This window comes from Ictidomys tridecemlineatus, chromosome 13 (genome assembly GCF_052094955.1).
Source record: "Ictidomys tridecemlineatus isolate mIctTri1 chromosome 13, mIctTri1.hap1, whole genome shotgun sequence".
Taxonomy (NCBI): Eukaryota; Metazoa; Chordata; class Mammalia; order Rodentia; family Sciuridae; genus Ictidomys; species Ictidomys tridecemlineatus.
Genome location: NC_135489.1, coordinates 24,364,339 through 24,379,280, shown reverse-complemented (window position 1 = coordinate 24,379,280; position 14,942 = coordinate 24,364,339). Strand labels below are relative to the sequence as shown.

The following is a 14,942-nucleotide window of genomic DNA, read 5'->3' as shown; positions in this document are numbered from 1 at the left end:
AATCAAAAGTCATCACAGATACCAGTCAGGTGCAAGTTCTAACCAGGGACCATGGCACAGGAGGAAGCCTGCCGGGATCTGAGAGCCAGCACTGATTCAGGGCCAATGGGCCAGACACCAGACGAAACTTAACATTCATCAGCCTCTGCCCTCAAGATGTGTGCAGTTGAGCCTGGGGGTAGGGATAGGAAGCCAAGTAGCTTACAAAGTGTGCTCAGGGCTGCCTGAGCAGTGAGTGGACCCCATCAGCCCAGATGTTATTTCTCACGGTTCCATGCTGCAGAACCTCAAACCGCATGCAAATGAACTCCAGGTTCTGGTCATATGGGGCTGCCCAATTAACTCTGTCTTCTGATTTATTTCCTATTTTAATATTTTTCACTGCCCTGCAAAGGTTGCTAAAGGGTGACTTTAGTGCTGAATTCTACCTAGTGTAAATGCTGGTTAGGAGCTGAGCTAGGAGACCTGAGTGGAGACTCAGAACCAGCATCCTGCAGAGGGGTAAAGGATGTTTCCCTCTCTAGCAGGAAGTTTTTACTAGGGCAGAGGGGCCCACAGGTGACCACATATATAAACTACCCCTGGCAGATGGAAGGATCCACCAAAGGACCCCAGCCCTGGAGTGTGGCCAAAGTGTTCCTCCTGGAGGCACGCAGGGGATCAGAAAGAACCCCAGCATGAAATAGGCTCTTCTGACATTACTAACGACTGTGAGGCCTTAGCAAAGTCTGTTTCTGTCGCCGCCTGTCTGCCTTCCTCCAGCAACACCAAATCAACAAGGGCTTGTGTGCACCAAACCCGGAGGCTCAGAGAACAAAGTCCTCCCGGTCGGCTGCCCAGAGGAGACCAGACACCACGTGAGCCCAAGTGCTATGTAAACCAAGTGGCATACAGATGCTAATTACCATTATTCTGGATTCGGAGGTCCGAGCTGCCTGGTGAGTTAATTTTGCCTAACCTTGCACGCTTAGGAAATGAATTTTGAGGGGAGATAATGGTCCTAGACTGCTGCTTTTTCTTTTTTCTTTTTTTTTTTAAGAGAGAGAGAGAGAGAATGAGAATTTTTTAATATTTATTTTGTTTTCGGCAAACACAACATCTTTGTTTGTATGTGATGCTGAGGATCAAACCTGGGCCTCACGCATGCCACTTGAGCTACCACTTGAGCCACATCCCCAGTCCGACTGCTGCTTTTTTCTGGTGGCTGGGATTTTGTTTGCAGGGATTTTACCAGACCAGGTGGAACTGAGCCGAACTGGTAAGGCCTGCAGTTTGAGTTTAAAAACAAATATGCCTAGGAACTCTTTTTTTCCCTGTCAGAATGAGAGAGGGATGAGTGAGAACACAATAAAAGTCGTTCTTTTCTAGTATTACAAGGAGTCACGAATATTTCCCTGGCTTCTCCAACTCCTCTAGTACTGACTGACAAGCAGTGAGGAAGAACAAAGGGGCTCCCCTCCTGGAGGAGACCCCGGGATTCCGCACTGCTGATTGAGAATGGACTTCACCCAGCACCCTGCAGGAGAAAGGTCAGGAGATTCGGGGTGGAAGAGATGATAAAGGGGACAGCCCGAGATTGTCCATGGTCAAGTTTGAACAGGCTTGTGTGTTTTTCCAAGAGCCACGTTATTTGGTGTGCTTATTTTGCTTTTTTACGTTTTATTGACTTTTGAATAGGATACATGCAGAGTGGTGCAAAATACAAAGAATACCAAAGGCTATGCAGAGGAAGGGAAGGCTTCCTGCTACCCAGGCCCCAGGTGTTCACTTCTGTCTCCCAAACAGCCACCATTAGAGCCCAAGATGCAGAAAGTGAGTCAGGGTAAAGAGCTGAGCTCTGCTTTGAACTCCAGTCCCACATATCCACCTGCCTACTTGACATATCTGACACCCTAAGCTCCTAGGTCCCAAACAGTCTGTCCTCCTCCCAAAACCTGCTTCTCCAGATGTCAAAGCCGGCAGCCAAAGAGGGCAACCTCTCTCTCACCCCTCATCCAAGCAGCCCCCGGTCCTGTCAAAGAGCCTTTAAGTCATGTGTTCTCTCCCAGGCCCACGGGTCCATTGCCAGTGGTAGCAGACCCCAGCTCCCCTCGGGGACTGATCCTCAGCAGGCTCTGCTTGCTCTCCTTCATTCCTCTCTGGCCTCAGGTGAATCCACTTCTAAGAGTGGCGCTCAGTGCTGGTCTGATTGCACTGCCACTCAAGGGAGCTCCTGGCCTCCCTGGTACAAAGGCGAATTGCCTCCCTTGGTCTATAAAGCCCTGAATGGCCTGGAGTCCCCTCCCTCCCCTCCGAGCCATCTCAGTACTCTCTCTCTCTGTCCTAGGCCTTGGCACATGCTGTTTCTGGGCTGGCAAGCCCTCTCTTCTCTCCTACAGCTCCCCCAGGCTCCCCAATCTTTGTGATCAGGAGACCCTCCCTCATGGTGCTCAGCACACCTGCTGGGGAAACATTTGCAGCATTTGAAATGTGGCATCTAATAGTGATTCTTGGATGAACGTCGTCCACCCCCAGCTGCAAGCTCCCTGAGGGCAGGTAGAGTTGCCCAGCTGCGTGGCTGGCATGGGCTGACCCCCATGTGCTGTGCCTGTGAGAAGATGACCCGTGGTGAAGAATGAGTCATGTATTCTGAGAGGATAGCCTTCCTGGTCTGGGGAAGGAATGTGCTCTGTCTTTTATGAAGTGGTGGTGATCCTACGTGGTGTTGATTTACGGATCTATTTCGCAAAATGAAATATTTGGCAATTGAATTTAGGGACCTCTCAATTCAAAACTGTGACGTTGAAGGACTACTCAAGTCCCAAGGACGGAATCTCAGAAGGCAGAGAGATCTGGAGGCGTCGTAAACACGCAGTTGAAGAAAAGGGCACCCCCAAAGTTAAGGGAATGTAATCCAAACTCTCCTCATTTCTCCTGATTAGGTTCCCTCCTTCCCTCCTCCCTTCACCATTCCTGTCTGACCAGAGGGGCCCCCACCCAGCCTGAAGAATCCTCAAGCTCTCGGGTTTGCATTCCATCTCCATCTTCACAGAGTTCCAGGTGAAAGAGAGCCCCTTCCTTTCTGGAGCTCGGCTGTTCCTCTACTTATTGCCCCACAGTTGTCCCCAAACAACGCAGACCCAGGGGCCAGCACAAACAGAAGAGGCCAGCCCAGCTCCCGCTGGCCGACGCTCGCCCAGGTAGGTGCTCTGTGAGGAAATGGAGCACAATGTCCACAGGACCACACTTGTCCTTCGTATGTCACAGTCCCCAGAGTCCTGTCACCTGTCTGCACTGTGAGCGAGGAGGGGAGGGACCGCACCTCCTGTTCTCCTGTACCCCAATCTGGATGGCCATTGGGATCTGGGAACATGGCTGATAGCTGATTTCATTGTTCAGTTCCTAAAATGTCTGTTGAGACTCACTCTGTGTCGAGCATCATCCAGGCCCACTGCCCCTCCCTTGAGGAGTTTGCATTCTGTGGGAGAGACAGAAAAAAACAAATAAACAAGTGTGTGTGTGTGTGTGTGTGTGTGTGTATACATTCATGTATATTGTTTTTTTTTTTTTCTTTTTCTGGTACTGGGGATCGAACCCAGGGGTGCTTTGATCACTGAGCCACGTCCTCAGCTCTCTTTATTTTTTATTTTGAGACAGGGTCTCACTAAGTTAATGAGGACCTCCCTAAATTGCTGAGGCTGGCCTTGAACTTGAGATACTCCTGCTTCTGTCTCCGGAGTCTCTGGGATCACAGGTGTTCACCAGGGCACTTGGCAACAAATACCTTTAAAAAAAATGCATAACTTCACATTTTACAAGAGCTTTGAAAAACATTAAGTAGAATTAGGGACTGGAGGCCAGGCGCTGTGGCTCATGCCTATAATCCCAGTGACTCCGGAGGCCGAGGCAGAAAGATGGAAAATTCAAAGCCAGCTTCAGCAGCCTAAGGAGGCCCTCAGGAACTTAGCAAGACCCTGTCTCGAAATAAAAAATGAAAAGGGCTGGGGATGTGGCTCAGTGGTTAAACACCGCTGTTTTGTACCCAATTCCAGGTACCAAAAAAAAAAAAAAAGAAGAAGAATTAGGGACTGAAGCTGGTTGACGGAAACGGGGTTGGCGGGGGCCTTTTGGTGGAGAGAATGGCTGCAGATCAGGGAAGGCTTGTCTGGGAAGAGCAGAGTTCAGCTAAGAGTCTTCCAGGAAAGGGAGGCAGCCAGAGCCCTGCCGGAAACCAGACTCAGGTGATCTGGCTCCTTAGAGGACAGGCCAGGCGACCCCAGGGCCTGGGAGGTGCTGTCCTGGGAAAGCAGCAGGAGTGTGGGAGAGAGCGACCCTGGGGCTCATGTGAGGTGCTGGCGAACCCCAGGGGAGGGTGGAGCGCAACGCACCCCAACATTGGAGCTGGAAGTGCTGTGTTCACCCTCAACTCTGCCTCCTCTAGTGATGTCACGTCTATTTCCCCAGGGGTGAAATGGGGGTCCTCATCCTTACCAACAAAAAGTAGTCTAGGGGTTACATGAGACCCTGTAGGGCAAAGAAGATGGAAGAGGTGTTGCTACCAAATCATGATATGAGAAGGAACTCCCAAAGCAGGTCACCTGAGCTAAACACAGTGCAGAATGCAGTACCCTCCACACCGGGGGTCCCACATCCATGGGTTCAACCAACAGTGGATTGAAAGAAAAAAAAAAAAAAAAAAAAGCCGGGCACAAGACTAACAAGACTATAATACCAACAATTAGGAAGGCCGAGGCAGGAGGATCATGAATTCAAAGCCACCTTAGCAACTTAGCAAGGACCTAAGCAACTTAGTGAAACACTACCTCGAAATAAAATATAAAAAAGAGCGCACGCCTATAATCCCAGCAGCTCATGAGGCTGATGAAGAAGGATCGAGAATTCAAAGCCAGCCTCAGCAAAGGGGAGGCGCTAAGCAACTCAGTTCTAAATAAAATACAAAATAGGGCTGGGGATGTGGCTCAGTGATCGAGTGCCCCTGAGTTCCATCCCAATTACCCTCCTCCAAAAAAAAAAAAAGAGCATAAGCCCATGTTACTTTCTGAAAAAACAAAAGAACAAGTAGCACTCCATACCAAAAGAGGATTAGAGAGCAGGGATGAGCTCCCTTGTAAAAGCCCCAGGCCTGAGGAGCCCCTGGCTGGGTCTTGGCTTTCCTGGAGGACCCCACTTTCCTACAGTGTACTTTTGCATCTAACAGTTCCCGATGCAAAGAGAGGGTGGTCCCGGGGCTGGGTGATGTTAGGGACCCTCTGTTTTTTCTTCCCACCATCTCCTCCTGGTACATGGGCCTATTGGGCAGCAGTCCTTGGGGTGGGTGGCTCCTGGAGGGTCTCCCAGTCAGGTCTCTGTCTCCTCCTGCAGTCCCAGCGCAACTCTCCCCTCTTCCTGCTCCCTGGGCTCCAGGGAACACTAGCTCTCTGTTCTGGGACCAGGTCAGGGGAGAAGCCACCAACAGCCACCTGTGTGTGCAGAACTGCTATCCAGGTAGACTTGTCCGGTTGTCCAACTGAAGGGAGACAGTTAACAGACATCTCCTGAGCTGCCAGTCCCGCGGGAAGCCAGGGAGGGTGGGTGACACCTACTCTGTTTTCCACCCACCCCCCAAATCCACTCAACCTTGACCTCAGTCAACGGTCTCCCGGGGGTTTCCCCTGACCTGAGAGAGATCTAGAGATCTAGTAGAGGAGGAGCAGAGTAAATGCCACCATGCTAGAAAAAGACAGTCCCAGAAGCACTACCCAAATGAGAGTTCCCTTCCTCCTTTCCTGGGGACCGTGGCAGACAGGGGTCCCTGAGAGGGTATTTCCGTCTTCCAACAGAATGTGTTCTATGACTCCAGGACTTTTCTGTCCTCCTCCTCGACATGGCCTTGTAGCCCGACACTCAATCTCTCACGGAATGTTCTTGACACTTGAAAGGACCTGGCCAGCACATACACAATGTGGCTGCACTTCTTAATTAATATTTATTGAGTGTCCCTATTAGGTGCCTGGCAAGCGCAGTGCGCTGTGTGGCTAAAATACCTATTTCCCTTCCAACCCAGGAAGGCTGGAGGCTAAGGAAAGGAGCAGCCTCCTCTAGCCACAGCCAGACTTGGACATTTGCAGGAGAACAGAGGCCGCAGGCCTGAGCCAGGAGATGGGAGCTTGCGTCCTGGGGTCACTGACCAGCTGTGTAACCTCCAGCACACAGTGTCACGCCTCTGAGCCTGTGTCTACACAAATGTGACTTACAATATCATTCTGCCTGCCTCCTGGGGTTGGGGGTGTTGTTGAACCCCAGTCAGATCATGTAATGAGGCCCTTTGAGTGGTGTAATAGAATGCCAGATGTTTCCTCTCAAATAAAATCTTCAGGGCCTTTCTTGAGGGACAGGAACATTTCAGGAGACTTTAAAGAATGGGATTCTGGGAAGTGAACATCTGACTAGTTGTGGCGTGAGGTCAGAGCCCCGGGCTGTGATGATGCTTCGAGCTGTAGACACGCTTCTTTACCCTTCGAAACACCAAACAGGCTCCTCTTCAATTACACAAGGTACACGATGTCTCACGCACATGAGGAGGAAAGGGAATCCTTTCGGGGATCCCTTTGTAATAACTTGGTGCCGAATAACTGCAAGTACAGTAAATGGGGTGCATGTGCAACATTGATCAATTAGATTGTAGGTTATTTACCAATACGGAGTTAGTGCACAAACTTGAGAATTTTAATTTCATTCATTCTTGGTGGATATGCAAATGGGTGTGATCTTTCTAGAAAGTGGTAGACAATTCGAATCAAGGAAAATTTGAAACTTAAAAATGTTCTTATGGGCTGGGGGGGCAGTAGGGCATGCCTATAATCCCAGCGACTCAGGGGACTGGGGCAGGAGGATTGCAAGTTAAAAGCCAGGTTTAGCAACTTAGTGAGGCACTTAGCAATTCAATGAGATCCCGTGTCTCTAAATAAAATGAAAAAAAGAGCTGGAGATGTGGCTCAGTGGGGGCACCCCTGGGTTTAGTCCCTGGTAAAAAAAAAAAAAAAAAAGAAGTTCCTGTGGATAAATAAAATAGTATTGTTGTAGTTTAGACCTTAACTGCCCCCCACCCCAGAGTTCAAGTGTTGGCTGTGGTCCCCAACACAGCAGTGTTCAGAGGTGGTCCTGTAGGAGATGATTGAATCTAGAAGACTTTGACCTCCTGAGTGGATTAACCCACTGATGGATTCATACCAAAATGGATGATGGAGTGGTGGTAGAAACTTTAGGAGGTGGGACCTAGTTGAAGGAAGTAGATCAATAGGAACATGCCCTGGAAATGTATATTTTGTCACTGGCTCCTTCTTTCCATGCATTCCTGGTCACCTTGAAGTAAACAGCTTTGCTCCACCACATACATGCTCACAATCATCCCAAAACAACGGAATCAAATGATCATAGACAGATAACTCTGAAACTTTGAGCCAAAGTAAACCTTTCCTGCTTTTTAGTTGTTTACCTCAGGTATTTTGTCACAGCAAGGGAAAGCTGACTAACAGGTATATATACACAGTGAAATATTATTCAACCTTAAAAAGGAAAGAAATTCTGACACATGCTACAACATTGATGTACCTGAGGACATTGTGCTAAGTGAAATAAGCCAGTCACACAAGGACAAATACTGTAGGATTCCACTTATATGACGTAGTTAAATTCATAGAACAGGAAGTCAGTAGAGTTTACCAGGAGCCTGGAGAGGAGGGAATGGGGAAGTCATTGTTTAATGAATATGGAGTTTCAACTTTGGAAAATGAAAAGGTTCTGGAGGTGAATACGGCTGATGGCTGCACCACAGCGTGAATGAGCTTAAAGTCACTGAAGTGTATACTTTATTTTTTTCCCACTTTTTTATTGGCGCATTATAGTTGTACATAGTGGCGGGATTTGTTGTTCCATATTTGTACATTCACACAAAATAACAATATAACGTGGCCAGATCATTCCCAGTCCTTCCCCTTCCCCTCCCCTCCTCCCTCCCAGGCTCCCTTTTCTCTGCTCTGCTGACCTCCCTTCAATTTTCATGAATGCCCCCATCACCTGTTTTTCCTTTTTCCTCTCTGGCTTCCACAAGTGGGAGGAAAACACGAGACCCTTGGCTTTCTGAGTTTGGCTTATTTTGAAGTATATACTTTAAAATGATAAATCATTTTATATTACGTGCATTTGGCCACAATTTTTTTCTTTTTCCCTCCCTCCTTTTCTTTCCTCCTTCCTTTCTTTCCTCCTCTCTTTCTATACTGGGGATTGAACCCAGATGCATTCTACCACTGAGCTACATCCCCAGACTCTTTAATTAATTAATTAATTATTACTAATTAATTTTAGACAAGGTCTCACTAAGTTGTGGAAGGTGCCTTCAAATTTGTGATCCTCCTGCCTCAGCCTCCAGAGTCACTGGGATTACAGCTGTACACCACCTCGCCCAACTGTTTTATCACAATTTTTAGAAATGTCCCTAATCCTCAACCCAGTCATCAATCTAGGAAAGCACATTCAAGGACACAATTAGAGAAGAGGATAAATGTGTTTGTGTAAGGGAGATGATTTAAATCTTATTTTGGAAAAACTGGGAACAACCCAATACAAAATAACGGTGGAATGACAGATATATTTATAGAATTGCCTTTCTTAAGAAAAATATAATTCCAGGCTGGGGTTGTGACTCAGTGGTACAGCGCTTGCCTAGCATGAGTGAGGCACTGGGTTCGATTCTTAGCACCACATATAAACAAATAAATAAATAAAGGTCCATCGATAAGTAATACAAATATTTTTTAAAAAAGAAAAATACAATGCCATTAAAAAGCTTGCTTTGGAAGAACACAATGACATGGAATAACATGAATAAGAAGCAGCATGCAAAACCATCCACCCAGGGTGAACTTAATCTTGGACATATGCATACCAGTGTATCTGCAAGGAAAATGGATCCTTAGGAAACATACCAGTGGTTATTTCTGGGTGGTAGGGATTAGAGATGCATGTTTTTATGTTCTTCTTCATATGTATCCAAATGGTCTCAGATGAGCATGTATTAATTACTTTTATATTGGAAAAAATGATAAATCAATTTTTAAAAGGCCGTAGCGCTTATAGGAGCCTCCAGATCCCAGCTGGATGTGGCTGCGTCCAGGAAGTGGCTAGCACCCAGGCAGAGTGCCACAGCACATGCTTCCAATCAGCTGAAGGGCGGGAAAATCAGGCCTGGGAAGGATGTGCACTCACTGACTGCAGAGCATCAGGGACACGAGGTGGACGCTCGTGATGAATGTTTCTGCTAAGGAGACTATGGCCCAAAATGCCTTCTACTGCTTTAGGGCATCTGCAGCCCTTTTGCTGGGAGTTTTGGGATATATGCATCAGGAGCTCAGAGATTATGTGTCAGAAATTCCAAAGAAACAAAGTCTGATGGGCACGGCAGTTTCAAAGAGGATGTGGTTGACCAGGATGATTCACATGGGATTTGCCAAAATGTCCAAGACACAATTACCGTTACGTGGTAAATAGAGGCATCAGAAGTTGATGAAGGGAAATTATGTTATATAATCGAAGAAAAGCTCCCATTTAAATGGCAACCATAAAAGATACTTAAGAAAAACATTCCAAAAATAGGCTTGATCTATAGGAAGAAGACTTTCAAATACTAAAGAAGAGTTGAATACTCTGTCTTTTTTGGATGGAAAGACTGATTACAATTAAAACATGAATCTTCCTCAAATTAATGTATAATTTAACTTGATCCCATAAGCAATACCCACAGGATTTAAGCAAGGGATTGGCCAGGCTGACAGACTAAGCCTAAAGTTTAAATGAAAGATAAGTGCTAGGTAAAATCTGGAAATTAAGAATGATGGACAGGTATGAGGCCAACCAAATATTACAAGATACTACAAAGCTTTGGCAATTAAAATGGTTTCTAAGTGACACACGCATAAATAGATCATACTACAGAATGGAGAGGCCAAAAATTGGTTTAAATATATAAGGTTTCTTTCAAAGAATCAACTTATGGCCTTCTATAATGTGTATGTCTATTTTCTATCTTGTTCAATTATTTTCTTTTTTCTTTCTTAGTATGATTTTTTTTTCCTAACAGATCTGAAAATATTTAGAATATTGGTTATCAGCCTTTCTTCTTTTATAATACAAAAATAAGATATATTTTTCTTTCAGTATAACTTTAGCTATGTCTTGATATTTTATATCTTCATTATTTAATTTAATTCACAACAGTTCTACTTCTGGTGGACCCAGAGTTATTTAGATGTGTGTTGCTGGGCTGGGGAGGTGGCTCAAGCAGTAGCGCGCTCACCTGGCATGCATGTGTGTTGCTTAGTTTCTAAATATTTGGGAGATTTCCTAGGCTTCTTTTTACACCTTAATTTCACAAAGGTCAGAAAATACACTCTGAATGGTTTCAAATATACATGGATGTTAGTTGTATATAAAGATGGCATTTCAAAGGAGTTGGGAGAAAATAGATGTCCAATAAAATGGCCTTGGGACAATTCAATGGGGACCTGGTTGTGCACTTCATTCCACATAACATAGGAAATCCTAGATGGATCTTAGATTTATTTGTTTTTTATTTTATTTTACTTATTTATTGAGAAAAAGGAAAAAGAAATTTTATTACTTTGCTAGCAAAGGAGAGACAGGGGACTCCTGACCCAGAGGCTGGGATTCTGCCTATCAAGGGAAACAGGTGGTTTTTAAAGAGGTGACTCCACTCCAGGTATTCTCTGTCCAGAGTTGTAATTCACTTGCAGTTTGGGGGACAGTCATTTATGAGATCTTCTGGTGTTGTCCTTAGGTCTGAATGACTTTGTTCCTGAAGTGAGTGGGAGTTCAAGGACAGAGGACTCTGCCTAGGATGGGGAAGAAAGGTAATCCTCTTTCCCCAAGATTAGGAACCTGGAGAGATTAGGGAGGGGGAGAGAAAGCGGAAGAACAAGAGAAAGAAACACTCCCTTTTAAAATAAGTCTCAGTGGCAGAGCAGCAAGGGCCATATTCAAAGCATAACATTCACACATTTCCCCAGTGTCAATTTCTACATTCCATTTCTAGGGAAAAAAACGGGTGGCGACATCTCTAAGCTACTTCCTGCTGAGAGAAGGAAGTTGGGGGAAGTGACCCCAAGTCCTTGTTCTCTATCAGGTTGGGCATGGACAGTTACAGGCCTTCAGCATCAGGGCAATCCAGAGTTCCATGGTGGCAGCTGGTGGGTGACTTATAAGGCAGGAATCCTGCCAGGACAGCAATAGTCAAGACAGCAGCCAGGTGTGGTGACATAGGCCTGCACTCCCTTCAGCTCAGGAGGCTGGGGCAGGAGAATTGCGAGTTCAAAGCCAACCTCAGCAACTCAGTGAGATCCTGTCTCAAAAAAAAAAGGGGCTGGGGATGTGACTCAGTGGTTAAGCGCCCCTGGCTAAGTACCCTGTACAGAAACAAAAACAAAACAAATCTCCAAGACAGAAAAGCATTTCTTTTTTGTAAACAATTAGCAAAGGATCTTAGGTTTTAAAAAAATATTTATTATTTTTTTAGTCATAGTTGTACACAATATCTTTATTTTATTTATATGTAGTGCTGAGGATTAAACCCAGTGCCCCACGCATGCTAGGTGAACACTCTACCTGTGAGCCACAACCCCAGCCCAGGATCTTAGATTTAGATAAAACCATAAAAATAATAGAGTCTAGGGGCTGGGGCTGTGGCTCAAGCGGTAGCGCGCTCGCCTGGCAAGCGTGCAGCCCAGGTTCAATCCTCAGCACCACATACAAACAAAGATGTTGTGTCTGCCAAAAACTAAAAATAAATAAATAAATAGATAGATAAATATTAAAATTCTCTTTCTTCTCTCTCTCTCTCTCTCTCTCTCTCTCTCTCTCTCTCTCTCTCTCTCTCTCTCTCTCTCTCTCGTCTCTCTCCTAAAAAAAACAATAGAGTCTAGGGGAAACTCTGTTAAAATTTCACAGTAGGGAAACATTCCCAACTCAGAAGCTCAAAAGATTATTTTAGCACATACAAAATATCCAAAGCTTTTCATGGACTAAACCACGATGCCCTGATCGTCAGAGGTGAGATGAGAGGCCAAGTGCATGGAAGAGTAGGTATAAAAACTGCGCTTTCAGAGAGTAGGAGGTTGGACCTCAGGAAAAAACCCAGTCCTAAATGATCAGTAGGACTTGTATTTATAGACAGGAAGTGGGGCGAGTAGGTTGGTCAGCTTTTTGTCACTATGACAAAATACTTGAGAACATCAACTTAAAGGAGGCCAGATTTATTTGGCTCATGGTTTCTGGCCTTTCAGTCCATGGTCATGTGGACCCATCACTTTGGGCCTGAGGTGAGAATGAACACCAGGGTGGAGAACATGTGATAGAGCAAAGATGCTCACTCACCCCATGTCAACAGGGAAGAGAAAGTGAGAGAGAAGGGGCTGGGGACAAGGTGTACCTTCAAGGGCATGCCTCAGTGACCTACTTCCTCCAGTTAGGCCCCACTTCCTGCCGTTTCCATCACCTCCAGGAATGCTGTCAAATTACACATCTATCCAGGGCTTGGCCCACTGATGAGGGAGAGCCCTTATGAAATTCATTTCTATGGCTTTCCCGAAGGCCTCACCTCTGACCGCTGCGGCACTGGGGGCCCAGGCTTCAACACACTAACCTGTAAGGAACGGTCAGATCCAAACCCTAACAGCAGGTATTTAAAATCCTGGGAAATGGAGCGGGCCAGGCATCTCCCTGTGCTGACTGTCCCAGTTCTGTCCTCAACTTGCTGCAGTCTCAGGGTATGTGATTGGGTCTTCATGTTGGTCATCTCATTGAATGTGATAGTATCCGGGACTCTTATCTGACGTGTGGGTCACAGGAGATAAAAGTTTTCCGTACAGACCAGACTAGGGGGGCCAGGAGAATAGTTTCCATTCCGATAATAACGGCAACTTCACCATAGGTTTGTTCTGAGAATTTAGTAATATTATTACTATACATTAAGCACTTAGAAAAGTACCTGAAACATAGTAGGGCTCTGTAAGTATCCACTGTAAAAGTAGCAATCATCAGGAACTGGGGATATAGCTCAGCTGGCCGAGTGCTTGCCTCGCATGCACTAGGGCCCTGGGTTCAAATCCCAGCACCACAAAAGAAATAAAATATGCACTTATTAAAAAAAATAGCATAGTTCTGGGGCAGAGTGCTTGCCTTGCATGTGTGAGGCACTGGGTTCGATCCTTAGAACCACACAAAAATAAACAAATAAAAAATAATCAAATGCCAAATGTTTTCTCTGATATAAGGAGGCTGATTCATAATAGGGTAGGGAGGGGGAGCATGGGAGGAATAGATGAACTCTAGATAGGGCAGAGGGGTGGGAGGGGAAGAAAGAGGGGGCATGGGGTTAGAAATGATGATGGAATGTGACGATCATTATTATCCAAAGTACATGTATGAAGACACGAGTTGGTGTGAACATACTTTGTATACAACCAGAGATATGAAAAATTGTGCTCTATATGTGTAAAAAGAATTGCAATGCATTTCGCTGTTATATATAAATTTTAAAAAATAAATGCATGCTGTCTATCTACAACTACAAAAACATTTTTTTTTAAATAGCCATCATCAGTAGTATGATTTTTATTAATGAAGTCGATGTGTACATGGAAAAGACCAACTCTCTATTGCCAGGAGGCGGACGGCTTCATTTGGAGCCAAAGATGAAATTTTAGATCCTGAAATAAGAGATGCTGGGAACTCTCTCCTCAGGAATGGTGACTCAGAGTTGGGAAGAACGTTAGAAATAATCAATAAGACACATCCTTCCGTCTGTTTGAAGACTTTCAGGGAGTGTGAATTCCCTGCTTTCAAGAAACCTGTTCCCTTGCTGGTCTTTCTAGTTAAAAGGCTGACCCCAACCTGAGCTGAAATTCGCCCCGCTAACAACTTCTACCTATTAATCCAACTCCCAGGCTCAGCGGCTGCCTAACAGATAGAATGCACGTCCACCTGCCAGCCCTTCTTGGAAGGTTTCCTACGCTGTCCTTCACTTTCTCTCATCCCAGGACAGGATTTCCAGATGCCCTCCATCTGGTCCCCTCCACCAGGGCACTTCTGTTGAAATATGGCACCCCAGGGCTGGGGATGTGGCTCAAGCGGTAGCGCGCTCGCCTGGCATGCGTGGGGCCTGGGTTCGATCCTCAGCACCACATACCAACAAAGATGTTGTGTCCCCCAAAAACTAAAAAAAAAAATAGTAAAATTCTCTCTCTCTCTCTCTCTCTCTCTCTCTCTCTCTCTCTTTAAAAAATAAAATAAAATAAAAATAAAAAAGAAATATGGCACCCGGATCTCAGTGTTTGGGTCTGGAATATCCCAGACTTACTTAAGTGTCAAATGTGAATGAATGAAGTAGTCCAGGTAACACCATAATATACAAGAACTATCATCTCCCTTAAGCTTTTTTGGGGGGTTGGAGGGGTACCAGAGATTGAACTCAGGGAACTTGACGGTTGAGTCACATCCTCGGCCCCTTTTGGGTATTTTATTTAGATAAAGGGTCTCACTGAGTTGCTTAGCACCTGGGTTGGTTTTGTGTTTGTTTTGTTCTACTTAGTTGTACATGATGCACCTCACTTTTGCTGAGGCTGGCTTTGAACTCACTATCCTCCTGCCTCAACCTCCCAAGCTGCTGGGATTATAGGTGTGTGTACCACGCCCGGCTCCCTTAAGGAGGTCCAGGCATACCTCCAGAGTTGCTGAGTTCCCTTCCTGGGACGATAAGGCAGCAGGACCCATTGACAGATGCCCACACCCTGCCCACAGGCCTGCCAAACAGGAAGTAGCCCAAGTAAAGAGGCGCCATCAGAAACACACTTTTCCCATGCAAAGAGGAACGTTTTCCAGGGGCTGACTTGGAA

At 45.8% G+C, this 14,942-nt stretch overlaps 2 long non-coding RNA genes across 2 annotated transcripts; both read left to right on the top strand.

Moving 5' to 3' along the window:
* Nucleotides 1–825: 825 nt before the first annotated feature.
* Nucleotides 826–3,501, top strand: LOC144369790 (uncharacterized). The gene is made up of 3 exons (XR_013429566.1): nt 826–938; nt 1,417–1,529; nt 2,922–3,501. It is a non-coding gene; the product is annotated as an uncharacterized LOC144369790 (long non-coding RNA).
* Nucleotides 3,502–3,642: 141 nt separating this feature from the next.
* LOC144369789 (uncharacterized) lies at nt 3,643–8,176 on the top strand. The gene is made up of 2 exons (XR_013429565.1): nt 3,643–4,220; nt 6,044–8,176. It is a non-coding gene; the product is annotated as an uncharacterized LOC144369789 (long non-coding RNA).
* Nucleotides 8,177–14,942: the final 6,766 nt, after the last annotated feature.